This window comes from Spermophilus citellus, assembly GCF_964194105.1.
Source record: "Spermophilus citellus genome assembly, chromosome: 1".
Lineage (NCBI taxonomy): Eukaryota > Metazoa > Chordata > Mammalia > Rodentia > Sciuridae > Spermophilus > Spermophilus citellus.
Genome location: NC_138182.1, coordinates 233801546 through 233823832, shown reverse-complemented (window position 1 = coordinate 233823832; position 22287 = coordinate 233801546). Strand labels below are relative to the sequence as shown.

At 36.8% G+C, this 22287-nt stretch overlaps 1 protein-coding gene across 11 annotated transcripts in view; it reads left to right on the top strand.

Moving 5' to 3' along the window:
* MAST4 (microtubule associated serine/threonine kinase family member 4) overlaps positions 1 to 22287 on the top strand; it is a gene marked incomplete at its 5' end in the record, with an annotated part of 570488 nt that overhangs the window by 323106 nt on the left and 225095 nt on the right. The window lies entirely within an intron of this gene.

Sequence of the window (22287 nt, the reverse complement as noted above, 5' to 3'; positions counted from 1 at the left end):
AAATTTAAAATTGCAGGAATTTTATCATAAATCGTTTTAACATGAAAGGTAATACAATACTACACAGTTAAAAGAATCCAAAATTAATATTTCTCAGTATGGGACCTCTTTACCCATGTTGATAATTGGAAAAATATTTATTGATGATTTTACTGAGGATTATTTTTTATCAGTTTTATTTGTTCAAATGTGGTCTTCATGTCTATTCTAATTGTATAATTACTCCAAGGTACAGAAGTGGGATTACAGACATAATATTTTAATCTGTCCATGAAATGAATCATTGCATTAAAGCTTGTTTCCAGTGAATATAATAAATAAATAATTTGTATTTCTTTTGGTATACCAAACTATGAAATATACTCATATCTAGATTGGCTGAGGGCTGTGTAAATATAATGTAAACAAGAACTATCACTGTAGTTCATAATAAACCAAGTATTGGGAATCTTTTATGATTTGATTGTTTTTAAGCTTAGAGTATGCTATGGACTTCAAAAATTGTCACACTTGAAATTTTAGAGAAAGTTCTGTAATATTTGATGTTTTTTACAATTCTTAACTTTTAGTATATATTAATATGATGTTAACTCACTTGCATTCATGAATACTGACATATTTGATTGATTTTTTTGAAACTTTACCTGGTACAATATTAAAGTAATAAATACCTTTGTGTTTCCTAAAGGTATTTGAATTATTGGAGCTAGACACTAAAGTTGCTTGTGTTTAAAATAATGGTAATGTTAGCTTACAGATGAATGTATACATAAACAAAACGTGAGGTCTATATCTCTTCTTTCTTTTTTTTTTATGCTGAAGTCAAACTCAGGTCTTTGCTCATGCTAAATATTCTACCACTGAGATATAACCCAATCCAAAAATATTTATTTGCTTAAGGAAATACAGAAATATCCCCATATAGGTCCTGCCTGTGTTTATTTGATTCAGTAGAAAAACTCATTAGTTTTTCTGTTACCAAAAATGAAAGGGTGAAATATTAATGTATTATGATTAGTACTGAATGGCATATGGATAAAATACAATTATGTCTCAAAAACTGAGATTCCTATAATTTTAATGGTAGTAAAATTCAAATAAATAGATGGGTATAGAATTTTTTGCATATATGTAATTATTTAAGATCATAATTTAGAAAAGTGAGGGAAATTGAATTACTAACAGTAAGACCAAAAAAGGACAATAAAGTTAGTTATATCAAAACTGTCTATTGAACTTAGGATCTTTACCAAGTCAAAACCAAACATAGCCCATGCATGAATGCAATATATGTAGCTTGGGAGGCTAAGACAGAAGGATCTCGTGTTCAAAGTCAGCCTCAGCAAAAGCAAGGCGCTAAGAAACTCTCTATATTAAAGTGAAACCTCTCTATATAAAATTCAAAATAGGGCTGGGGATGTGGCTCAGTGGTGAAATGCCCCTGAGTTCAATCCCCAGTATCCCCCTCCACTCTCCAAAAACAAAACGAAGAAAGAAAACCAAATATAGTTTTCTGCTCTGCTCTAAAGGTGATGATGAAGGGTTACTCCCTATCTCCTATCTCATACTTATGTGGAACTATTCAGAAGGCACTTCATGGACCCCAGTTTTGGTCTCTATGATTACTTCCCATTAAAGGGTACCAGGTCTTTTTTTTTTTTTTTGATCATAACTGGATGCTGTCTGTGGTTGAGATAGACATAAGTTTATTGTTTTCTGATCTGCTTTTTGCTAAAGATCAAGGCTTCTTTAAGTAATGTCTGGAGTGCAGGCTGTAAAGGACAGATTTACCAAATTGAAGGAATCTCTATTGAGTATTGGTGAAAACATAAACGGCAAAGAAGAAATGGTAATTATAGCCACCAAATCCAATAGTCAATCATGAAATACGCAAAGATGACAAATGATGCAAACTGTGCTAAATAAAAGGCTTCTCATGTTTCCACATTAACTGTGTTTTCATCAACTCAAGGTGTGTTTTCTGAACCCAAGTTTTAATCATCATCAAAATTGACAGTTGATAAACATAAATATAAAAAGATATAATTACAGCACATCTCAAATATGATTATATGTATATATCTGTGTAAATTCTACATTGTTAATCTTAAAATTGTCCTATAAGGTAGGTAGACTCCCCAGAAATTTAATATCATAGTAAAAAAGTAATAATATATAGTGTCATAAGAGAAAAAATATCCAAGGGTTTTTTTTTTTAACTTTTACCATTAAATGTTTAACCATTTAATTTGTTCCAGGGATCTCCCACTACTTAACACCCTAAAAGAATTATTGAATTAGGGTAGAGAACCTCTGTTTTTGCCAAACAACATAAAACTCTTGGAGAGGGTGGGGAGTGACTTTAGGAGTCCCCATGCAATACTGTGGCCATGGGGTTTACTTTTACTGAAGCCAGTATTTGTTGACCTGGACAAGATGTCCAAAAATCCACTCATGAACAGAGGACACAAAGTGATAAGTTGGGAAGCTATAGGCACTAGAATAATAAAAATAATGCTCACAGGATTTAAGGAATGGAGGATGGGGGATGCCCCAAACTGGGGGAAAAAAAGTGTGTGTGTGTGTGTATAATTTATATCTATCTATCTAAAAAAATCTAATACCTATATTTCTTTTTTCAAAAGCGAAAACCAAGGTTGTGTTAGAGGCTGAGTCTAACATAAAGATACTAAACAAGTGCAGGTGATGCTGTGTTGACCAGAAAACATTTGGATGTACCTCCGGAGGTATTTTGCTTAGTCTACTACTAGAATATGTTAAGACTTCTGTACTCAGGAGTTAGCAAAGTATTGATGCTGGAGATCCATTGCCAGCATTGACTTCCATATTGCTTAAATTTTAAACAGATCTTGTCAGGGCTAACAAGTAGCATCCCCAGGGAAGATGTAGTTCTTTTGGCCTGAGGATTCACCCTTTCCCCAGGCTTATTGCAGAAATTATAAATCAGTCATAATTGTTACCTGAGCACTTGTCTTCTGCAGGTCTTCTTGCCATTAAGAAATGAGTCAAGATTGCTTCATTTATTTGGATAAAGCCTCTGGGTCAGTAGTCAGTGACCCCTATTCTCTGTGCCTTAAAGAGAAATTGCTGCCTCTATCTTTTGGGAAACCTATTGTGAGATAGTGATATGTACCCCCAGCTGCACTGGACTTTCAGGTTGAGTCATGTCAAAGGACTGCCTTTTAAAATGGCACATTAAATTTGACCCTTGCTATTAATCCCTATAATATTTTTATGCATCTGAATGTTTAAATGTCAGTCTCCTCTGTTTTCTGCTGTCATTTCTGCTAGCATTCAAATTCTAATGAATGAAATAGCTACTTGCAAAAAAAAAAAAATTAGTCTCTCTCTCAGTATTGCATTCGTTAAAGGCCAACATACTATCTCTTAGAAAGGAATAGGGCTATTGAAATGCATGAATAGAAAACTTCAAAAGTGAATCTGTTAAAATGATAGAAAGTAAAGATATTTTAAATATAATTGCAGTTGTATTCAGTAGTGAGAAAAAAAAAAGTCAAAGCGTTTCTACTTAATGCCATTCCTGAGGTGTGGAAAATGTTGTGAGAATGAGTAGGATATTCACAGGAAGGAGGGCACCTCAGCATTCTCTAATTTAGGGCTGCACATGTCTGCCCACCTCCAATTTATCTGACCAGATCTCTACCATTTCTGTTAAGGCCCCTTCATTTTCATCTGCTCAGGCTTCCAACTGTGGAGCATAAGATCACATTTGTAGGGACACTGGGACTGAACAAATATTTTCTTTTACATGGAACTTTCAGAAGAATCCTTTTATCTCCTAGATGGCCAGGCTCCTTGGAGGCCTGAACAATGCAGACTCTCTGGGAGCTTAACACACTTTGAAGTGGATTGCTCCCCATTGTAGGTCCACAATAAAAAGTGGGGTTTTCATAGTCTTTGTATTGATGTCTGCAAAGCCAGATGGCTTTGTAAAAAGAGCCTAAAAGCAGTGTAACTGATTAAAAGAAATGCCAGGTAGTTGAAGGCTTCCATACCCCAATGTGAGTCTAACAGAAAGAATTGTTCTCTTGGGGTATGTTAATATTAGAGAATCTCATTCTCCCATCTTTAGAGGGTGGCCAAAGACAATAGAGTCAGGTGTCTGCACCAGGAGCCTACAAAATGAAGGTGTCTTGAGCAAGTAAGGGTTGTGCATACTTTGTGGGGTTGTGTCTCATATCAAATTTTTTTTTCTTTCTTGTGTTTTAATTGGGGTCCTAGATCTGCATGGTCTTGAAACTCCAAAGAGTCCACTGTCTCGTGCCTCAGAGCGGCAGCTTACCCTTCTCTCTACAGTGTAAATGGCTCTATTGAGTGGATGCTGGAGCCTTGGCTTTTTTGTGTCTGCTGTAGAAATCATCCTGCCTGTGTGTGTAACCCTGCACCCTGACCTTAACCTAAGAACACAGTCATATTTTTCAAGTTGTTTAGTGGAGGGCTGATGAAACTTGGCCTTGTAGGTACAGGAATTCATAGAAGTGACAAATTGTTCTCTGCTTTCATAACCTAGCATCAGAAATGGGCTTTGCAGCCAAAGGAAGAAAAAGCTCATCTTAAGAAGAACTTGAAAAACCATCATGAAAGTATTAGCTGGCCTTGTGTTTAGTTGTTTTTTTTTTTCCCCCTTCATCAGGAAACACTTTAATCCTGCAATGAACAGCATGTGATAGGGGTTTAAAAACCAAAGCACAAGGCTCTTCCATTTTCTCCGTTACCATCTCTCCCCCGCCTCATCAGATGTGCTGCTGTTGGGCTTGCAGAGCAGAGATGGCCGGGAACCTGGCACCTGGCAATTTCCACTGAAATAGCTAATTTCAAGAAGAGTTTATACATTTTGACCTCTCTGAACTTCTGTGGATCCTTGGAAAGAAGGAAGTAATTCAAACCTGAAGGCATTTCTAAGAAATTGTGTTGGAGAATAAATTGATACATGTATCCCTATTATTTTGGCCTATCTTTTGAGTAGCAATGTAGAATACATGATATTTTAATATACTAGGTCTAACTTGTCCTTGTATAAAATAGTAATTTGAATAATTTTTTCTATCAATCATGTAGGTAATCATTGAGGAGGACTAGAGAAGCTAGAGAACACAGTTAGGAAGAAATGTTTTCAAAATTACCCTAGATCTTATCACTGAGGGAAAAGACAGTTTTAAAAGCAGGTAATTTAGCTTTCATTACTGCCTTTGGTGCATTATATGATTTTTCCTTTGCATACTTCCACTGTCAGAGTCTCAGTATTTAAGAAGTGGGGAGGCATTTAACTTTACTATGAAAATCCTAAGATCATAAGGTATTAATCATTTCTTCTGATTATGTTCATTGTAGAAAAATACAGTAATGCAATGAATATGATTGTTTTTACTCATCATCTAACCATGCAGAGACAGTCCCACAAGCATTTTTATTGTATGGTTTTCAAGTTGTTTTCCTCTAAATCCTTGTTATTTGATGATGACTGATTCTTGGTGTGAGTTTTCCTTCCAGCTGGGAAGTGCTTTCTGGAAGTGATCAGTCGTACCTGAGGCAAACACCTTGCTTGCTTGCCCACAAATTTGCTGTCATCTGATATTAACAGGAAAGTGGTGGACTGTTTCTCGTGGTCATGAGTAGTCATGGAGGGCGCTGAGGTGCTTCCTTACTTTCAGTAATTCATTTTATGAAATTCTAAGTGAGAACATTTTTTTTTCCCTTTGGCTTTAGATGGTATTTGTTTATAGGTTGAGGAAAGCTTTTACGAATGACTCTGAAAAATACATTTTAATAGATTCCAGGAGTCAGCAGAGATGCTACATTCATCCAGGGTATAGAACAGATTTTCTTTGTTTTGCTGTAACAATTGGGGCCTTGTGAGATTTCCCAAGAAACCAGTACTGCAGCCATTCTTGTCAAGCTGTGACTTGTTGATCATGGAGGGTTTCTGAGAGGACATATCTTTAATGTAAGTTTGCACAGACTATCCTGTTGGCATGGAAGCTCCCTAAGGGCAAGGGTCTTTGCTGTATCCTCTGTGCCTGGAACCATGCATGTAATGTAACTGGTGACCCACAAATGCTTGTAGAACATTATTTTGTGTGATTTGAAATTATACATGTTCCTTACCACTTTGCATTCTCATGGACTAACCCATTTGTTAAATGAGCAGTTTAATTATTGAATTCTTCAATTAAGTTGCTTTTTTTTTGTATTAGGGATTGAATCTAAGAGTACTCTACCAATGATCTACATCCCTAGTTTATTTTTTATTTTGAGACAGAGTCTCACTAAGTTGCTGAGGGTCTCACTAATTTTCCCAGGCTGGTCCTGAACTCGGCGATTTTCTTGGGTCACTGGGATTATAGGCATGATCTACCATACAATCTTTTTTTTTAAAAAAATCAAACCTTTTATTAGAACAGATAAGATTGATAGATGGAATTATGAATTATCCATTTGGGGTTTTTAGTCAAGGAAAATTTTTGAAAGCATAGGCAATGTAGTCTTCCATTCACTTTTATGAATTGAGGAATACTAGAAGTTGATACCTGTGTAAAGTGTCTCTCCCATTCGGTTTGCTGGAAGTCCCTGATTCACAGCTTTGCTGGGACTGGAGATAACACAGGTGAAAAATAGATATTATTTGATAAGAATAAAACTAAACTTTTTCAATTGCTCTTGTGGCGTGAATTGTTGTTGTTGTTGTTGTTGTTGTTAGGTTAGAGAAAGAAGACAGTTGAAAAAAACAAAAAGTAACTGAACTGGGGCTGGGGATGTGGCTCAAGTGGTAGAGCGCTTGCCTAGCATGCATGAGGCCCTGGGTTCAATCCTCAGCACCACATAAAAATAAAATAGAGATATTGTGTCCACCTAAAACTAAAAAATAAATATTAAAAAAAGTAACTGAACTGTGGCTAAGAAACCCTATCACTTGAGGTACAATATCTTTGTAGTAAAAGTATAAAACTATGCTTGAAAATAATAAACATGAAATCCACATTAGTGTTAACCTCTAGGGGGAGAGAGGGAAACTGAGATTGGGTAGGGGTGCCAGGGGCCTTTGGCTATGTTTTCTGTTTGATTCATTAGGTAGGGTAGTTGTACAGGTAGATGTTCATTATTTTATTTCTTTTCCAGGTTCTTTTATTAAAAAAAAATAAATAAAAGATGGAGAGTGGATAGGCATGGAATTGAGATTTCTACACTCCATTGTTATCATTAAAAGATTTTTTTTTCTTTTCTAGTTTTTCAACCTCTGCCAGACAGATCCTATTGGCAAGTTGAGTAGGAGAAATAATGAAAGGATAGAGAGGTCTTACGGAATCAGAATTGTATTCAAGAGACGTTGATGTGCAGAATCCACTCAGATGCTTGAACTTTTTGAATCATCAGCAGTGAGCAGCTATACCTTCTGATGCATAATCACTTAACTCTTCTTTCAGTTTCCATTTCTACATAAGCCATCGGCACCTGCATGTCTCTATGGTTATAGTACATGCAGAGACTTTGGAACAAGGTTAGGCAATTTACTGACTTCTCATGATCTTGGTCTTGGTGGTAGAGGATCCTTGTCAGAGTGGAAACCCCATGGTTGCCTCTAACTGTCCACCTGACCATTGACAAATATTCCTGGAGCTACCCCTGGAAGCTCTGTGGTTGGAGTCCCGAGTATGTAAGTAACAGTGACTGAAAATCATGGGGCTTGAAAATTAGCTTGAGACAAAGACAGAGATGGTAGTGAGGCACATACAAAGATGTGGATGCCTGAGAGGAAAGAGGCAATGTGCTAGATGTACCCAGAAAGGAGATAGGAATGCTCTATCCACCCTTTGTATTAATGTTCCAGAATTACTGTAACAAAATACTACAACCTGGGTGGCTTAAACACCAGAAATGTATTGTCTTACATCCTGGAGGGTAGAAGCCTGAGATATTGGTGTTAGCAGGATAGATTTCTTCTGAGGATTGTGAAGGAAAATTGGTTTCCTACCTTTCTTGCTATTGGTGAAGATGTGGAGCCCATTCCAAACAATTTAGTAAGAACAGGAATGTATACTCCACAGACCACAGTTCAACTTCTGCTGGTTTACTGGCAATCTTTGGCCTTCTTTGGCTTATAGAAACATTCATCTATCTCTGCCTTCATCTTTACATGGCATTTCATCTTTGTGTACATTTGTCTCTGTGTGCCAATTTCACCTTCTGAGTACATGATCATATTAAATTAAGGCTTCACCCTAATGACGCCATCTTAATTCCATCTGTAAAAGACCCTATTTCCAAATAAGGTCACATTCCAAGTTCCTGGGAGGTAGAGCTTCGTCTTTTGGGAGACACAATTCATCCTACCCTTCATGTACATGCTGAAGTCTGGAGGACTTATCCCACGTGCCATTAGGTATTACCTCAGTTGAGCTTGTTCTGGTCCATGGCATGTTTCTTACCGACCTTTTTTAACCGAATTCTTTGGAATGTCCTCCATAGCTACACTGATAGTGAAGGAAAGGACTGTGGAAGAACCTGGGAATAAACCAACTTATTTGTTGGGGAGAGAACCGTTGAAAGTGCATTTGCCAATCTACAAGGCAAGGAAAAAAATATGAGTCTCTCCTTGCTACTATTTCTTTTCCCTTCTCTCCAGGCTCTTTGCCACACCTCATTAGAGCAAAGACTAATCTATTGAAATTCAATCAATTCTACTTTAGATGATGGCAAATGAATATTATTTCTACTACATTACCTGTGCAATCGGCCTGTGTGGGTAAACCTGGAAAGCTCCCCACTATTTATGCCATGTTTCTCTGAGAATGTGGTCTGGCATCTGAAACTTCTAGCTGCACCTACAGAGCAAAGTGTTATACCTTGTTCATATGAACTGGAGAGATGGAATTGATCGGGACTAGAGGTCCTCACCACTTGTCTTCTTCTTCCATAGTAGGTGCTTTGGGAGCCCTGCAGATGTATGCTTTTGAGCAAGTGTGCCCATCTCTGTTGGAAAGCTATTGCCCCACATGCCAATGGACTCTCCCTGGTGACTGATCAAGGCTGGAAACTGAGATTCCTCGAGGATCCCCCTGAGGTGGAGGAGAGACTGCTTATGCCCCAGACTAAATCATCTGAGCAATGGCAGAGACATCCAGCTGCATATCTACTATTTTTAGAATAATAAGAGTAAACAGTTAGGGAGCATTTTTTCTTTTTTTTTTTAAAGAGAGAGAATTTTTAATATTTATTTTTTTAGTTTTTGGCAGACACAACATCTTTGTATATGGTGCTGAGGATCGAACCTGGACTGCAGGCATGCCAGGCGAGCGCGCTACCTCTTGAGCCACACCCCCAGCCCTGCATATCTACTACTTATGCCCCACTTCTGTCTTAATGATAAAACTCTGATTTTTGCGGAATGATAATATACTAAACTGAAAAGACCATCCCTACCAGGATCTCTCCCTCAAAGCTGGATATAGTTAGGGTACTATGTTCTGGGGTGAGATGTAAGCAGAACTTGTTTCAGGAAAACCCAGCTGATAGAGATCCTTTTTCTTTTCTTCTACTTCTTTCTTCCTGTTAGGAATGCACTTGTGTTGAATAGGGACCCAACAGCCACATGGGCCTATGAACAAGAGGGGTAGACAGGACCTACCAAGGGAGGTGGAACTAAAAGGCACAAGTCTCTTAAGTGTCATGATTTGGTAGTCACCCAAGCAGCCCTAGACTTGTCGCTTCTGAGTCTTGTTAACATAAGAAAGCATTAAGCTATTTTGTTTGAGTTACTTATTTGGGTTAACAATTATATGCAGTTATACCTAATCCAAAGAGTGACCCTCTCCAATCACTACCCTGTACAGGATAGTGTATCGAAGAGGAAAGGCCAGTCCAGGAGAAGAAAGAAAAGCATATTTCTTCCCAAGACTTAAAAGAAGAACTGGCCTGTTGTGCCCTGGAGCATCTTTCCCCTAAGGCATCTTGTATATGAACTGAAAGAGAAGAGTGAAACTATGTCCTCTTAAGCTGCTCCCTTGTTCACCAAACCTGTGCTTCCCAATATCATAGTTGATGTTGGTCAGGGCCATTTTCTGCCAGATAACACTTGCAACAACAGCAACATCTTGGCAGTAAAACTGTTTTGATTACCTCATGGCTTTTTACCATTGTTTCAGGAGGTGGGTAGAAAACAAAGAAAAGGGCCTTCTGGTACCAGTTAAGAAGTGTAGTTCTGATAAACTCAATGAAGCTGACACCAGAGAGCAATTCTTTGGCCTTCCAGAAAGGATTAATCTTCAGCTTTAATTGTCATTCATTGCATTTAGGCTAGTGGTGTGTATATATGACTGTGAATGGATAAAACAATGGATGTGGACAGATCAGAAGTTTATCAATGTGCAGGACATGATATGAGGAATGATAAGGAAGTTTGACATTTTTTAATCTCAAGGAATAAAGAATTCCCTGATAGATATACATTTTTTTTTCTTTGTGTTTTCAAAACTGTGAGATAGTAGAGAACTGCCTTTCTACAGCTCTCTGGGTTCACTCTCTTTTTAGCAATGAAATGATTCTCTGATACAATGTGGTATATGGGAGGAAGCTGGGTGGGCAAGGCTGCTGTAGGAGGTGCAATTGTGGACTTTTGGGGAAGGTAAAGCAAAGAGAATAAAATTGTGTGGCAGAACTGAAATCATATACTTGTTCCTGTGGAGGGGACCCACTCCACACAGCTGTGTAGGGTAAGTAAAGGGTTACCCTAAACACTCCTCATCCATCTTGAATTATTCATGCTTCTCTGCCTCTTTGGATTCACAGCTAGCTCCTAGGGATGAACATTTTCATGGAGAACAAGGTTTAGGTGAACTGTAGCTTCTTAGATCTTATTTTATCTGTAACTAGGCAAAGTCAGTTTAAGTGTGTCAGAGTCACAATGATATGTGAATCTAAAGAAGTATGTGTTGCTCAGAGAAATGATACAGCAGTTAATATCATTATACTTAAAGTGTATGAAAGGTATTTTTTCTAGAATTTGTTTGCCCTTGTTTATGAAATTTTAATTATTTATTGCAATGTATGCAATTTCAAATATTTACAGGGGCTTTTCAAGGTTTATCCTAACCTCTTCGGTTCCTGTTACTCTACTCTTGCTCCCAAACTATTAATTTCACCAATTTCAAGTTCACCTTTCTTGGTGCTTATCAGGAACCTAATTCTTTGTGGTGGGAGAGGAATTTCTGTTCTGGTTTTATATGTCTTCTTTCATTCCTGATGAAGTTATAATAATTGTCACTTGTTAATAAAACTCAGATTGGGCTTGACATTGCATTGCATCTGTTAATTTCTAGTCATCATCATTCTGCAGCAATCTAGAACGCCAAAGGATTATTTGGATTATGTTATTTTTCCATGCTATGCTTGGTTTTCATCACCCAAAATATTCAGATTATATGGAAGACATTATTACCACCAGAAAGGCTTGTGTATGTAAGAGATACTGTAAAAAGGGACAGGGGTACCAAGTACAGGACTGTAATCGTTTTCCATTGATATTACAACCAGAATGGGAACACTGACACCTGGTGATCCTGTTGGATGGTGTCACTGAAGTTTTAAAAGAACATGGAGGAAGCCCAAAGCCACACAGTCTTTAGGGAATTATGGAAATGTTTTATGACAAGGTTTAGTGTCCAGTTATTATTTTTCAGGTGTGCAGAGGATTGTTAACAAGGGTACCTTCAAACAGTAGCCTGGTTGGTAAGAACTAAAACAAGGATGTCCATCAATTAACAGTCCCTTTTCCATTGCTGCCCATGAAATCTGTACCAACAAGGGCTTTTTTATGTATGTTTGTCAGACCGAAGTTTGAATTGTTTGAGAAGTTTCTGGAGATGAGAAGGTGAGAAGTCTTCCTCAGGAAAAGCTCTGTCACTCTCATCAGAAAGATTCTAAAACTTATCAGCTTGTATAATGTAGGCATTTTCTTTTCTTTCTTTTCTTTTTTTTTTTTTTTTTTTTTTTGGTACTAGGATGGAACGCAGTGGCACTTAACCAGTGAGCTATATCCAGAGCCCTTTGTTTATTTTATTTTGAGACAGGTCCTCTCCAAATGTCTGAGGCTGGCTTTGAACTCGGATCCTCCTGCCTCAGCCTCCTAAGCTACTGGGATTACAGGCGTGCATCCCTACTCCCAGCTAATGTTGGCATTTCATGGGGAAATTTTAACCCTAGAGAGAGGGGTTTGACCCTTGTATGAATGTCTTTATTCTATCATCTAGTGTTCTCACTCAAATAGTAATTCTACAAATATCTTTTTCATAGAAGACTTTGCTTTCATTATTTTATTTTAGCTGGACAGTGTGATTTTAGAAGTGGTGGTAACTTCAGAATTTGTTGTCACCTCATATATTGTGCATTTCAGAGAGTAATATAGTTTGCTTTTTCATGAAAATAAAAAGGAAATAGTAGAGAAAAAGGAAAAAGAAATAAACTTGTGATGAAATTGTACTTGCACTTCAAGTTAAATTTCCTGGCTGGCCTCTTCTGGTTTGAGACCATAAATGATAGAATCTTTATCTAAAATGTTCAGTGTAAAATGAATGGTGATGAAGGTAGATTCTCCATCGTGGGGTTGGTAATTAGCTATGCATGGGTCATGGGTTGGTGATTAGTTCTGTTCCTCAGAGCATGTCTTCAATCTTTGATATCTACTTAAGCTATGTAAATAAATTGCACAGTTTTTATTATGATTTTTCTATTAATCTTTGATAGAGTGAAATTTGATATTTTCTCTGTGACAAACCATGAAATTTAGCAATTAAATTCTTTCAGTTATTCAGAGTCTCCACTTGGTTCAAATAAATCTCAACAAAACATTGTGTTGAGTTTTTTAAAAATATCACTTAGTGGTCCTTTGGCAACCAATAAACATACCTTATCATAATTACTTCTAATCTCCTGAAAGTTGTATTCTTTAATTCTCATCTAGACAAGAACCATATTGTCAAACCAAGAGGCACTGGGAAGCAGGAGTATTTTGGCCCTGTCAAACATAACATGATTGGTCTTTTAAAAGTATATTTTTTATCACTTACTACTACATTTAATCATGCACAGATGCATGATTAATATTTAATATTAGTTTATTCCAATTAAATAAATATTTAACTAAGTACTTCAATTTTTTTCATCTACTCTCCCTATTTTGTACTGGTATGCCTCTTTTATATGGGAAAATTTCTGATAATAAAAATATTAAATATTTATGAAACATTTATGTAATTTGACTCCTTGCAAGTGAGATTATAAATTTGGAATTACATATACATTTATTTATTTTCCTCAACCAAACTAATTAGTAGTTGTTCCTCATTATTTTCCAAATCAATATTATTTTAATTTTCTTGGACCGAATTTTATTTTCTTGGTTTCATGTCAACTCATTTTGAGTTATTAAGTCAGTAAAACAATTCACCATTTACAAACTGTTTTAGTCAGCCTTTTCACCATTGTGACCCAAAGACCTGACAAGAACAGTTTTAGAGGTGAAAAAGTTTCTTTGACTCTCACAATTTCAAAAGGCCCCGGCCATTGACTGCTGAATCCATTGCTCCAAGGTAAGGGAGAACATCCTTGTGGGAAAGTATGGAAGAGGAAAGCTGCTAGGGACATGGCAACAAGGAAGCAGAGAGAGATCTAATGGCCAGGGACAAAATATAAACCCCAGAGGCATGCCCCCTGTGACCCACCTTTTCAAGCCACACCCTGTCTGCCTGCCTTCTAGTTAATCCCTGCCGGTAGATTAATCCCCTGGTTAGGTTATAACTTCATAATCCAATCATTTCACCTCTGACCATTCTTGCATTATATCACACATGAGCTATGGGCGAGGAAGGGGGGACACATCGTATCTAAACCATATCACAAGGTATACTTTTCTGCTCTCATTATGGGATGTTTTCATTCTGGGTTCCGGGAACAAGTTTCTGGAGACTGAAATTTTTCCCCATAGTGTTCATCTGAATCTCTAAAGTCTCCCTGGATGTAGAAGGTTAAGGAGGATTATTTTGCTTCTGTCAAGTGGACCTTTTCTCTTCCTAAGTTTTCAGCCTCTTGTGATACAGTGCTTTGCCTCATTCTTGCTCTTTTTGGAGGACCTAATAGCAAAATGGCAGTGTGTAGTGACTATGAACCTGTTTCAGCATTTCCACCAGTAGTGATACTGTTGGTAGTTGGAGTCCCAACATTTGGAGGTACTTCTCAAATGTGAATTATGTATAAACTATTTTAAAAGATATTTTTTTTATTCTCAAAATATTGACTTAAATAATTTTTTATTTTAATGCATAAATTTAAAAATCAGGTATAAACTTCTGTGTTTACTACTAAAACTAAAATCGGAACAAGCACAACACAATTACAAAAAGAGTAGCATTTAAAGCATACTTTATTGAAATACATCACCCTTCACTGTATGAGTATGCTGTTGGTTGCTATTGCACAGGCTTCCTTATTTGTTGTTCTGAGTTGGCATGTTTATTATGTTCAGTGGGAAGCTCCATTTTCTTGTAACAGTTCTAATAAAAAGTCTTTGGTGATGATTTCATATTGTTCCATGATGTCGTCGTTGTCGTCTTTTTTTTTGGTACCAGGGATTGAACCCAGGGACACTTAACCACTGAGCTATATCCCCATCCCTTTTTTATTTTTTATTTTGAGACATGGTCTTGCTAAGTTACTTAGAGTCTCACTAAGTTGCTGAGGCTGATTTTGAACTTGTGATCCTCCTGCCTTAGCCTCCCAAATCACTGGGAGTACAGGTTTGCTGCAACGTTCCCAGCCATAATGTCATTTTGTCTTCACTCTACTAGCTCTCTGATCTTTTCTCATGACATCCAGGCAATGGAAGTAGTGATACTTGGCCAACTTGACCATTAATTAGTACACATGGAAATTCTGCACTGAGATTATGGGGCAGCCAGAAACTAAAAGGCTTTTGATGAAATGGCAATAGAAATTTCAGAAGATGTACTAAATGTTCACATACTCCTTAAAAATTTTTTTCCAGACTCCAAGGAAATCAGACATAGAATACACTTGGGGCAAATTGGTGCAAATTAAATTGGTGTAAATTACTTTTAGAGCATTAACTGAATGTGACTTGATGTATAAGTTGGCTTATTTAATATTTATAATTCAAATAGGTCAACCTGGTCTTAATTGTTATTTATCTTCTTGTTCTTTTCTGAAATAACTTTCGGAGACTAATCTTTTGTTTGTTTGTTTTGAGTTGGCTTTGGTTATTTCGTATTCTAAACCCAGCCAGGCTTTTAGCTGTCTCATTTGCTATAGGGTAAACTAACCTAGCAGCAAAGGAGGGATCCTGGAAGCTGAGTGGGAGAGAATGTGCAGAACCTCAGGTTGATGAGTCAAAGAGGGTGGAACTCTGCAGTTCAGTGAAACCTGGTGCTGTTGGCTTTGTAATTCCATTCCTTTTTGAAAGCTTTTCCCCAAAGGCAACTACATTTGCAAGCAGCAACTACCATGGTTAAGATCCTGTCCTTTTGTACAAAAGGTAAGGCCCACTCCCAGTCCACTTCTGCCACTCAATAGCTGTCTGACTTAAGTCTCTGGTCAAATGAGAATGGTGGAAATCATTAGGTGCATTGATGGAACAGTGCATAGAAAATGCTCTGTACGGTTCTTGACATGTGCTACTCACCCATTACTGTCTGCTGCCTTCTAATAGTTCTGCCAGTGTTACAAGAAAGAATTCAAAAGTAACTCCTCCTCCTATTCATTTTATACACAGAGAGGGCAGGTAAAGGCAAGAGATGGGCATCATCCCTATTTCTCAACATCTTGTTAGTCATTAGATCTTATGTGGTGTGATGTTTTCAACATAGAATTTGGTGTGTTATTATTATTAGCTCTTTTATGAGGGGAAACAAACACCTTCCAAAGAACTGATTAAAGCTAATAATATAGTAATTGTCCAACTTCATTGCTACTCACCAAATCTACCTTCCCCCCACTTTCCAACCTAGTTATCCTTCAACTTCTTTAAATTCCCTAAACCCTATTTCTAGTCCTGTTCTTTCTTCCGTCTCTGTCCTGGCAGATGTTGTTTTAGTCAGCCTTTTCACTACTGGGACCAAAAGACCTGATAAAGAACCATTTTAGAGGAAGCAAAGTCTATTGGGTGCTTAAAGTTTCAGAGGTCTCAGTCCTTGGGATTACATTCCTTGGTGCTTGAGGTGAAGCAAATCATCATGGTGGAAGGGTGTGACAGAGGAAAGCAGCTCAGAACATTGCACCAGAAAGCAGAGAGAGAGAGAGAGAGAGAGAGTTCCCTTCACCAGTGACAAAATATAACCCCCTAGGGCACATCCCCATGAACCCAGCTTCTCTAGCCATACCCTCTCTGCCTTCATTTACCAAGCACTAATCCCTATTAGGGTATTAAAGCACTGATTAGATTAAGGCTCTCATAACCCAATCATGTCACCTCTAACCTTCTTGAACTGTCTCACACATGAGCTTTGGGAGACACCTCACATCTCAACCATAACAGATCTCAAAACAAATTTTGCCAGCTCAACTTTCAGGCTGCTGTCAATGGTCTACCTTTGTACTCAGAAGTTATCAGGGACTTCTCCCTGGACTTATTTATCTTTAATTATGAGGTTAATTTACATTTTCTATATTTAATGGATATGAAAGCTAAGGCACACAAAGGTTATTTAACTTGCCCATCCTCTTACAGCTAGTAATTGATAGAAAAAGGATTCCATCTCCTGTTTTTACCACTACTTTGACTATTCTCTTATTGTCTTGTCTGTATTCTAGTTTCCTGAGTAGAAAGTGTTAAAGTGGAGAGGGAATGTATTTTGGATGAATTGTATCAACTGAATTTAAACCCTGGCTTTGCCACTTGGTACAAAATGATCATGGACAAGTTACTTAACATCTCTGGTCCTCAGTTTCCTCATCTGTACCATGGATGTAGTCATGATAACACTTCAATCATGGGTTGTTATAAAGATTAAGTAAAATAACATTGGTAAATGCACCTTGAACAGTTCCTGGTGTATGTCAAGCATCATGTAGCTATGTTAAATTAAAAAACAAAAAGATTTTGAATTGTGAGACAATGAAAAAGTCTGTTTTATTTCTTTAACCAGTAATGTCTTTTTTGTAGGTAAGCTTCAGCTCTGAATTCCTATGCTGCCAATCCTTGCTTTTGAGAAAGTCATAAAACTGAGGCCTTTGTGTCCTTGGTTTTATGCTCTTGATCTTTAGTGTTTTCATCTTTGCTACTCAGGAGAAGCACTTATTTACTCAGTTCCTTCTACCTGGATGCCCTGTCCTCTTCTCAGCAAAGCTCTTCTTTGATGAATTCGCCCCATCTCTTTGCTTCTAATCATTCTGCAAATGACAGGTTGTAGTAAACTTTCCCTTGCTGGCTGTGGAAAGAAAAGAAGACCCAGCCTCTTCTATGGGAAGCACATGCAGATAGAAATACAGCAGTCGTGTGATTTAAAAACACTCATATAATTTATTGTGTAATAAATATTTGAGTTCTTATCACTATAGATTTTGGTGTGAAGGCACTGGAGAAGAAGAGTGATCAGGATAGAAATGGTCCCTTCTAAATTTCATAAATGCTTCTCATTTACATTAGGAAGAAAATACTCCCCCCCACACACACACTAGAAGGGAACCGGGTGCCTCGGTGTATTTTCCCATGTACAACTTGATTTATTATACATCTAGGCTATCTCATTATCTTTGAATCTCTAGTACTTCTCGGGGTCTGGCCCCTAATAGGCACAAAATAAATGTCTGTGGTCTAATGGATTTGTAATTTATGTTGGTGCATGATAGAGTAAAATTTTCTTCCCGTTTTGCCACTCAGTTGCTCCTTTCTCCCATTAGTAAATAATCTTCCTCTCCCCATGATTTGCCATATCTCATTATATTTAATGTATTTCCTGTTCTCTGATCTGTATTTTCTTTAGTCAGTACCATATTTTTTTACAACAATAGACATATGTTTTCCTATTTTGTTTTCTTTTCAAAATCAGTTTATTCAATTATTCATTTATTCCCCAGAAAAATGTTAAAATTTTGCTGAGGTTATCCCACCATGCCACATTTCCCTGAGTGGTATATTAAAAGCATAGAACTGGGGATGTACCTCAGAGGTAGAGCACTTACTAGTATGAGCAAGATCCTTGATGCAATTCCCAATGATGCAAAAAAGCAAAACAAAACAAAAAGAAAAGTATATATCTCATTAAGGAGAGGTGTCATCCCATAGCATCTAGTTTCTCCTTCTAGGAACATTTCTTTTTATATTTAAATGACACTGCTATTATCTTTTCTTTCTAGAAGCATTTGAGTTTTATTTCTTACAGTTCGTACACATTTCTCATGGTGTAGGACTTTTTATGCCATATTTTCTTTTTGTCATTGGGAGCAAATGTGTTGAAGTATATAGGTTTATATGGGGTTAGTTCAGGCTAATTAACTTATTAATATTAATAGACTCTGGTTTTATAGATATAAAGTTAAATAATAACTTTTATTCTTTTCCAATCTGTTTACTTCTTGTGGAACTTTTTTGAATGCCATCCTCTAATCACTTTTCAAAATGATGATGGTAGGTGATGGGTTCCTATTGGTTCCTTCTTGTGCTTCATTAAGATAAATGTAGACTGTTAGTGTAATACACACGCTCTAGTGTAAGAAATGCTTTAAAGGACCTTTTTTAAAGTTATATAGTATTTTGTCACAGAGTGCCTTGTTCATATTTAATTGAAAGTTGCTTGCTAATCAGTAAAAGGATATGGCTTCATGATACGAATAAATTGCCTGAATTTAGTGGACCTATTTCTTTTATTCCAAAGAACACTGTTCTAGTTGGTTCTGCAGTGAGAATGCTAAGGGCCATGTTCTAATCATGAGTTTCAAAAGTAGTTGAGCTGTCCAATGAAAGTCTGGAAGGGCCTATAGCCTGGGACTGGGACAAATCTGAGTAACGCTCAATCGTAGTGAAATTGTAACTAACCTTGACTCAGTTCAGGCCATGATTGCATTAAGGTGGTTGATTTTTTTTTTTTTTAATTTTCCTGGAAGAAGAGTAAATTTCTCTTGTAGAAGACAATATATTCTTCTTAAGGGCAATATTACTCCCCAGGAGGTAATGATTGGTTCTTATGGGATTATCAAATATTAAATATTACAGTGATTGGTGATTCTTCAAATGCTTGCTCTGTATAAACAGATATATGATACATCTCATAGGTTGGCGGAAAAGTCTAACAAAGCTCGTTAGCAGGATGATGATGAAGTGGGAAGAGAGTAAGGTTAAGAAACAGTGACTTAGCCTCTTCCATTTTTTATAGCCATCTCTTGTCTAAATCAGAAGTTTTAGATAGGCAAAGAGACAGGGCCATATGACCAAAAGATGAGAGAAAAGACAGATAATTTATAGTTGTAATTTTCCTCAAAATTGGAGTTAGAATATGCAGGCTTAAAGATAACACAATTAACAGGTAAAATAAAAATACATGAAGAATTGGAAAATCTCTCCAGAAAATTGGAATATGTGAAAAGAGAAACAAATCAATAATTTATGAACTGTAAAGTATAATATCTGAGATTAACTACTTGGGTAGGTTTAACAGTTGATTAGATGCAGAAGACAGGATCAGTCAGCTGGAAGATAGATTAATAGAAAATAACCAAAGTGAACCAGAGAGAAGAAATGATGAGAATATATTCCACTAGCAAACTTTTAAAGAAATAGCACCCTTTTCCATATCCTTGCCAATAATAAATATTTTAGTGATGTTTTTGATTGGCCAATTTACTGTGTAAAGTGATACTTCATTGTTAATATCATTTGGTTTTACTTACTAACATTTTGTGATCTTTTCATTTTATTTTGCTATTTAGATGATATTTTCTGAGAATTTTATATTCATGCATTTGCCATCATATCTCTTGAGATCATTATATTTTTTTAACAAGTTGTAAAATTTTTGTCTATGAGACAATAACACACATTTCACCCAAATTATCAGTATCATTACCAATATATTTTATAGGTCTGTATATAAAACATTTGTGATTAATATACTGTTATATTTAATAGCAAAATGACTGGATCTCTTTGATCCAGATTATACTGAGAACTATACTCAAAAGGCTATTTAATAAAAGATTAGCTTTCAGAACATATTCCTAACTATATTCATTAGAATATAGTCATGCTGAGCACGTTGGTGAATGCCTGTAATCCTAGCACTCGGGAGGCTGAGGCAGGAGGACCACAAGTTCAAAGCCAGCCTCAGCAACTTAGTGAGGCCCTTAGCAACTTAGCAACACCCTGTCTCAAAATAAAAAATAAAAAGAGCTGGGGAGTCGCTCAGTGGTTAAACACTCCTGGGTTCAGTCCCTGCTAAACTGCCGCGCCCCACCCCCCATCAAAAAAAAAGAACATAGTCATTATGTTCTATATTTCAGACTGTTGTAGATACATATTTGTGTATATGCTTGTTATATTTACCCTTAATAATTTTGTTTGACAAAAACTATAGGAGATTCACATTTACTGTCTACATGACTTCCTTCTTGGTCTTTGATTAATTAGGTCGACTTACATTATGCTTAGAAATTAATTAAGAAAACCATTGTCTGGTTTGCAAATTAAACAATTATTTAGGTATAATGAAGTAGCTAATGACTTTCATACAGTTTGAAGTAGTATGAAAGCATGTCTGTGAGAGTGAGAATGTTGTATCCTTGCAGATATAAAATTGTTTGATTATGGACATACATATGTATGAAAATTTCTATTGACTTCTCCCTATTATGGTAAAATGACCTTGCTAGATATCTGGCCCCTACTTATTATTAAAGGCAATTATATCATGAGGGATATAATAACATAAGAAAAGTTTTTTTAGCTTTGGGGGTTGACTATCTTAATGTGTTCTAGCTGCTATAACAAAATACATAAGCTGGCATGTCAGCTTTATGTTTCTGTGACCAAAATACCTTACAAGAACAACTTAGCTGAGGGATAACTTATTCTGGCCCATGATTTCAGTGATAAAGTACTTGGTTTATTGAGTCCATTGCTGTGGGACCAAGGTGAGGTAGAACATCATTGTGGGTACGGGGGAGAAGTGTGGTTCCATTCATGGCTGACCAGGAAGCAGAGAGAGAATGGAAGGAACCACAAGCAAGAGGATCCCTTCAAGGTCATTCTCCTAGTGACCTACCTCCTCCAGCCATGACACACCTGCCTATAGTTGTCTCTCAGTCTATTCAAATTAGAATGAACTATTAGGTTACAGCTCTCACGTCCAATCATTTCACCTCTGAACATTCCTGCACTAACACAGGGGCTTTGGGTAATAGCTGGGTAGCTTATGAACACCAGAAACTGTATTCTCAGGTGGTTGTAGATGGGGGCAAGACCACTCTTTGTGGCCTCACTTACAAGGGCACTAATTTCTTATGTAAGGGTACTACCTTATAATCAAATCTCCTTCTACTTCCAAATACACGTCTGGGGTTAGGATTTTAACCTTAGGACACAAACATTCAGACCACAGTTCTAACCATCCCAGTTTGACCACTTACCCTCCAATTTAAACTTGGACATGTTGAATAACCTTCCAGGGTCTTAGTTTCATCACTAATGAAGTTTGACTGGTGATCACATGGCCCTCTCAGAACTAGATGTGGTAATGCACATCAGGAGTACAAGCTGCCCTCAGCACTCAGGAAAGCATGCCTGCTCATATCTAGGTGGAGGTCTAGAATGTTGAATTAAATAGCCATCAAATGTAAAGACCCAGGGGTCTGACTCTAAAATTAAGGAATATTAAAATATTCTTCCTTATTTTATAAAAGTGGCACTGCCTTTTAAAAATAAAGAGTGACTTTAGGGAAGTTTTAAGTGCCTAAATACCTCTTGTTGTCATTATCTGTAATGTGTAGATGACGGTTGAAATGTATTTATATAAAATTATCATAGTAGCACAGTCCAAAGGCTTGTATTTTAGTGGACTTGCATGGTGAATGTATTTCCTCAAGTTTTGTCTTTAAGCAAAAATTTCTACAGGACTTAAAATTTTTAGTATTTGAATATTCTATTCTGTCTCCTGGAACACTGGACTTATCAATTGCAGTGCTGAGAACTATGTTCTTAGGGCCAAAAAAAGGTCTGATTTTTCCCTGTAGTAGAATCCTGTAATGTTTGAG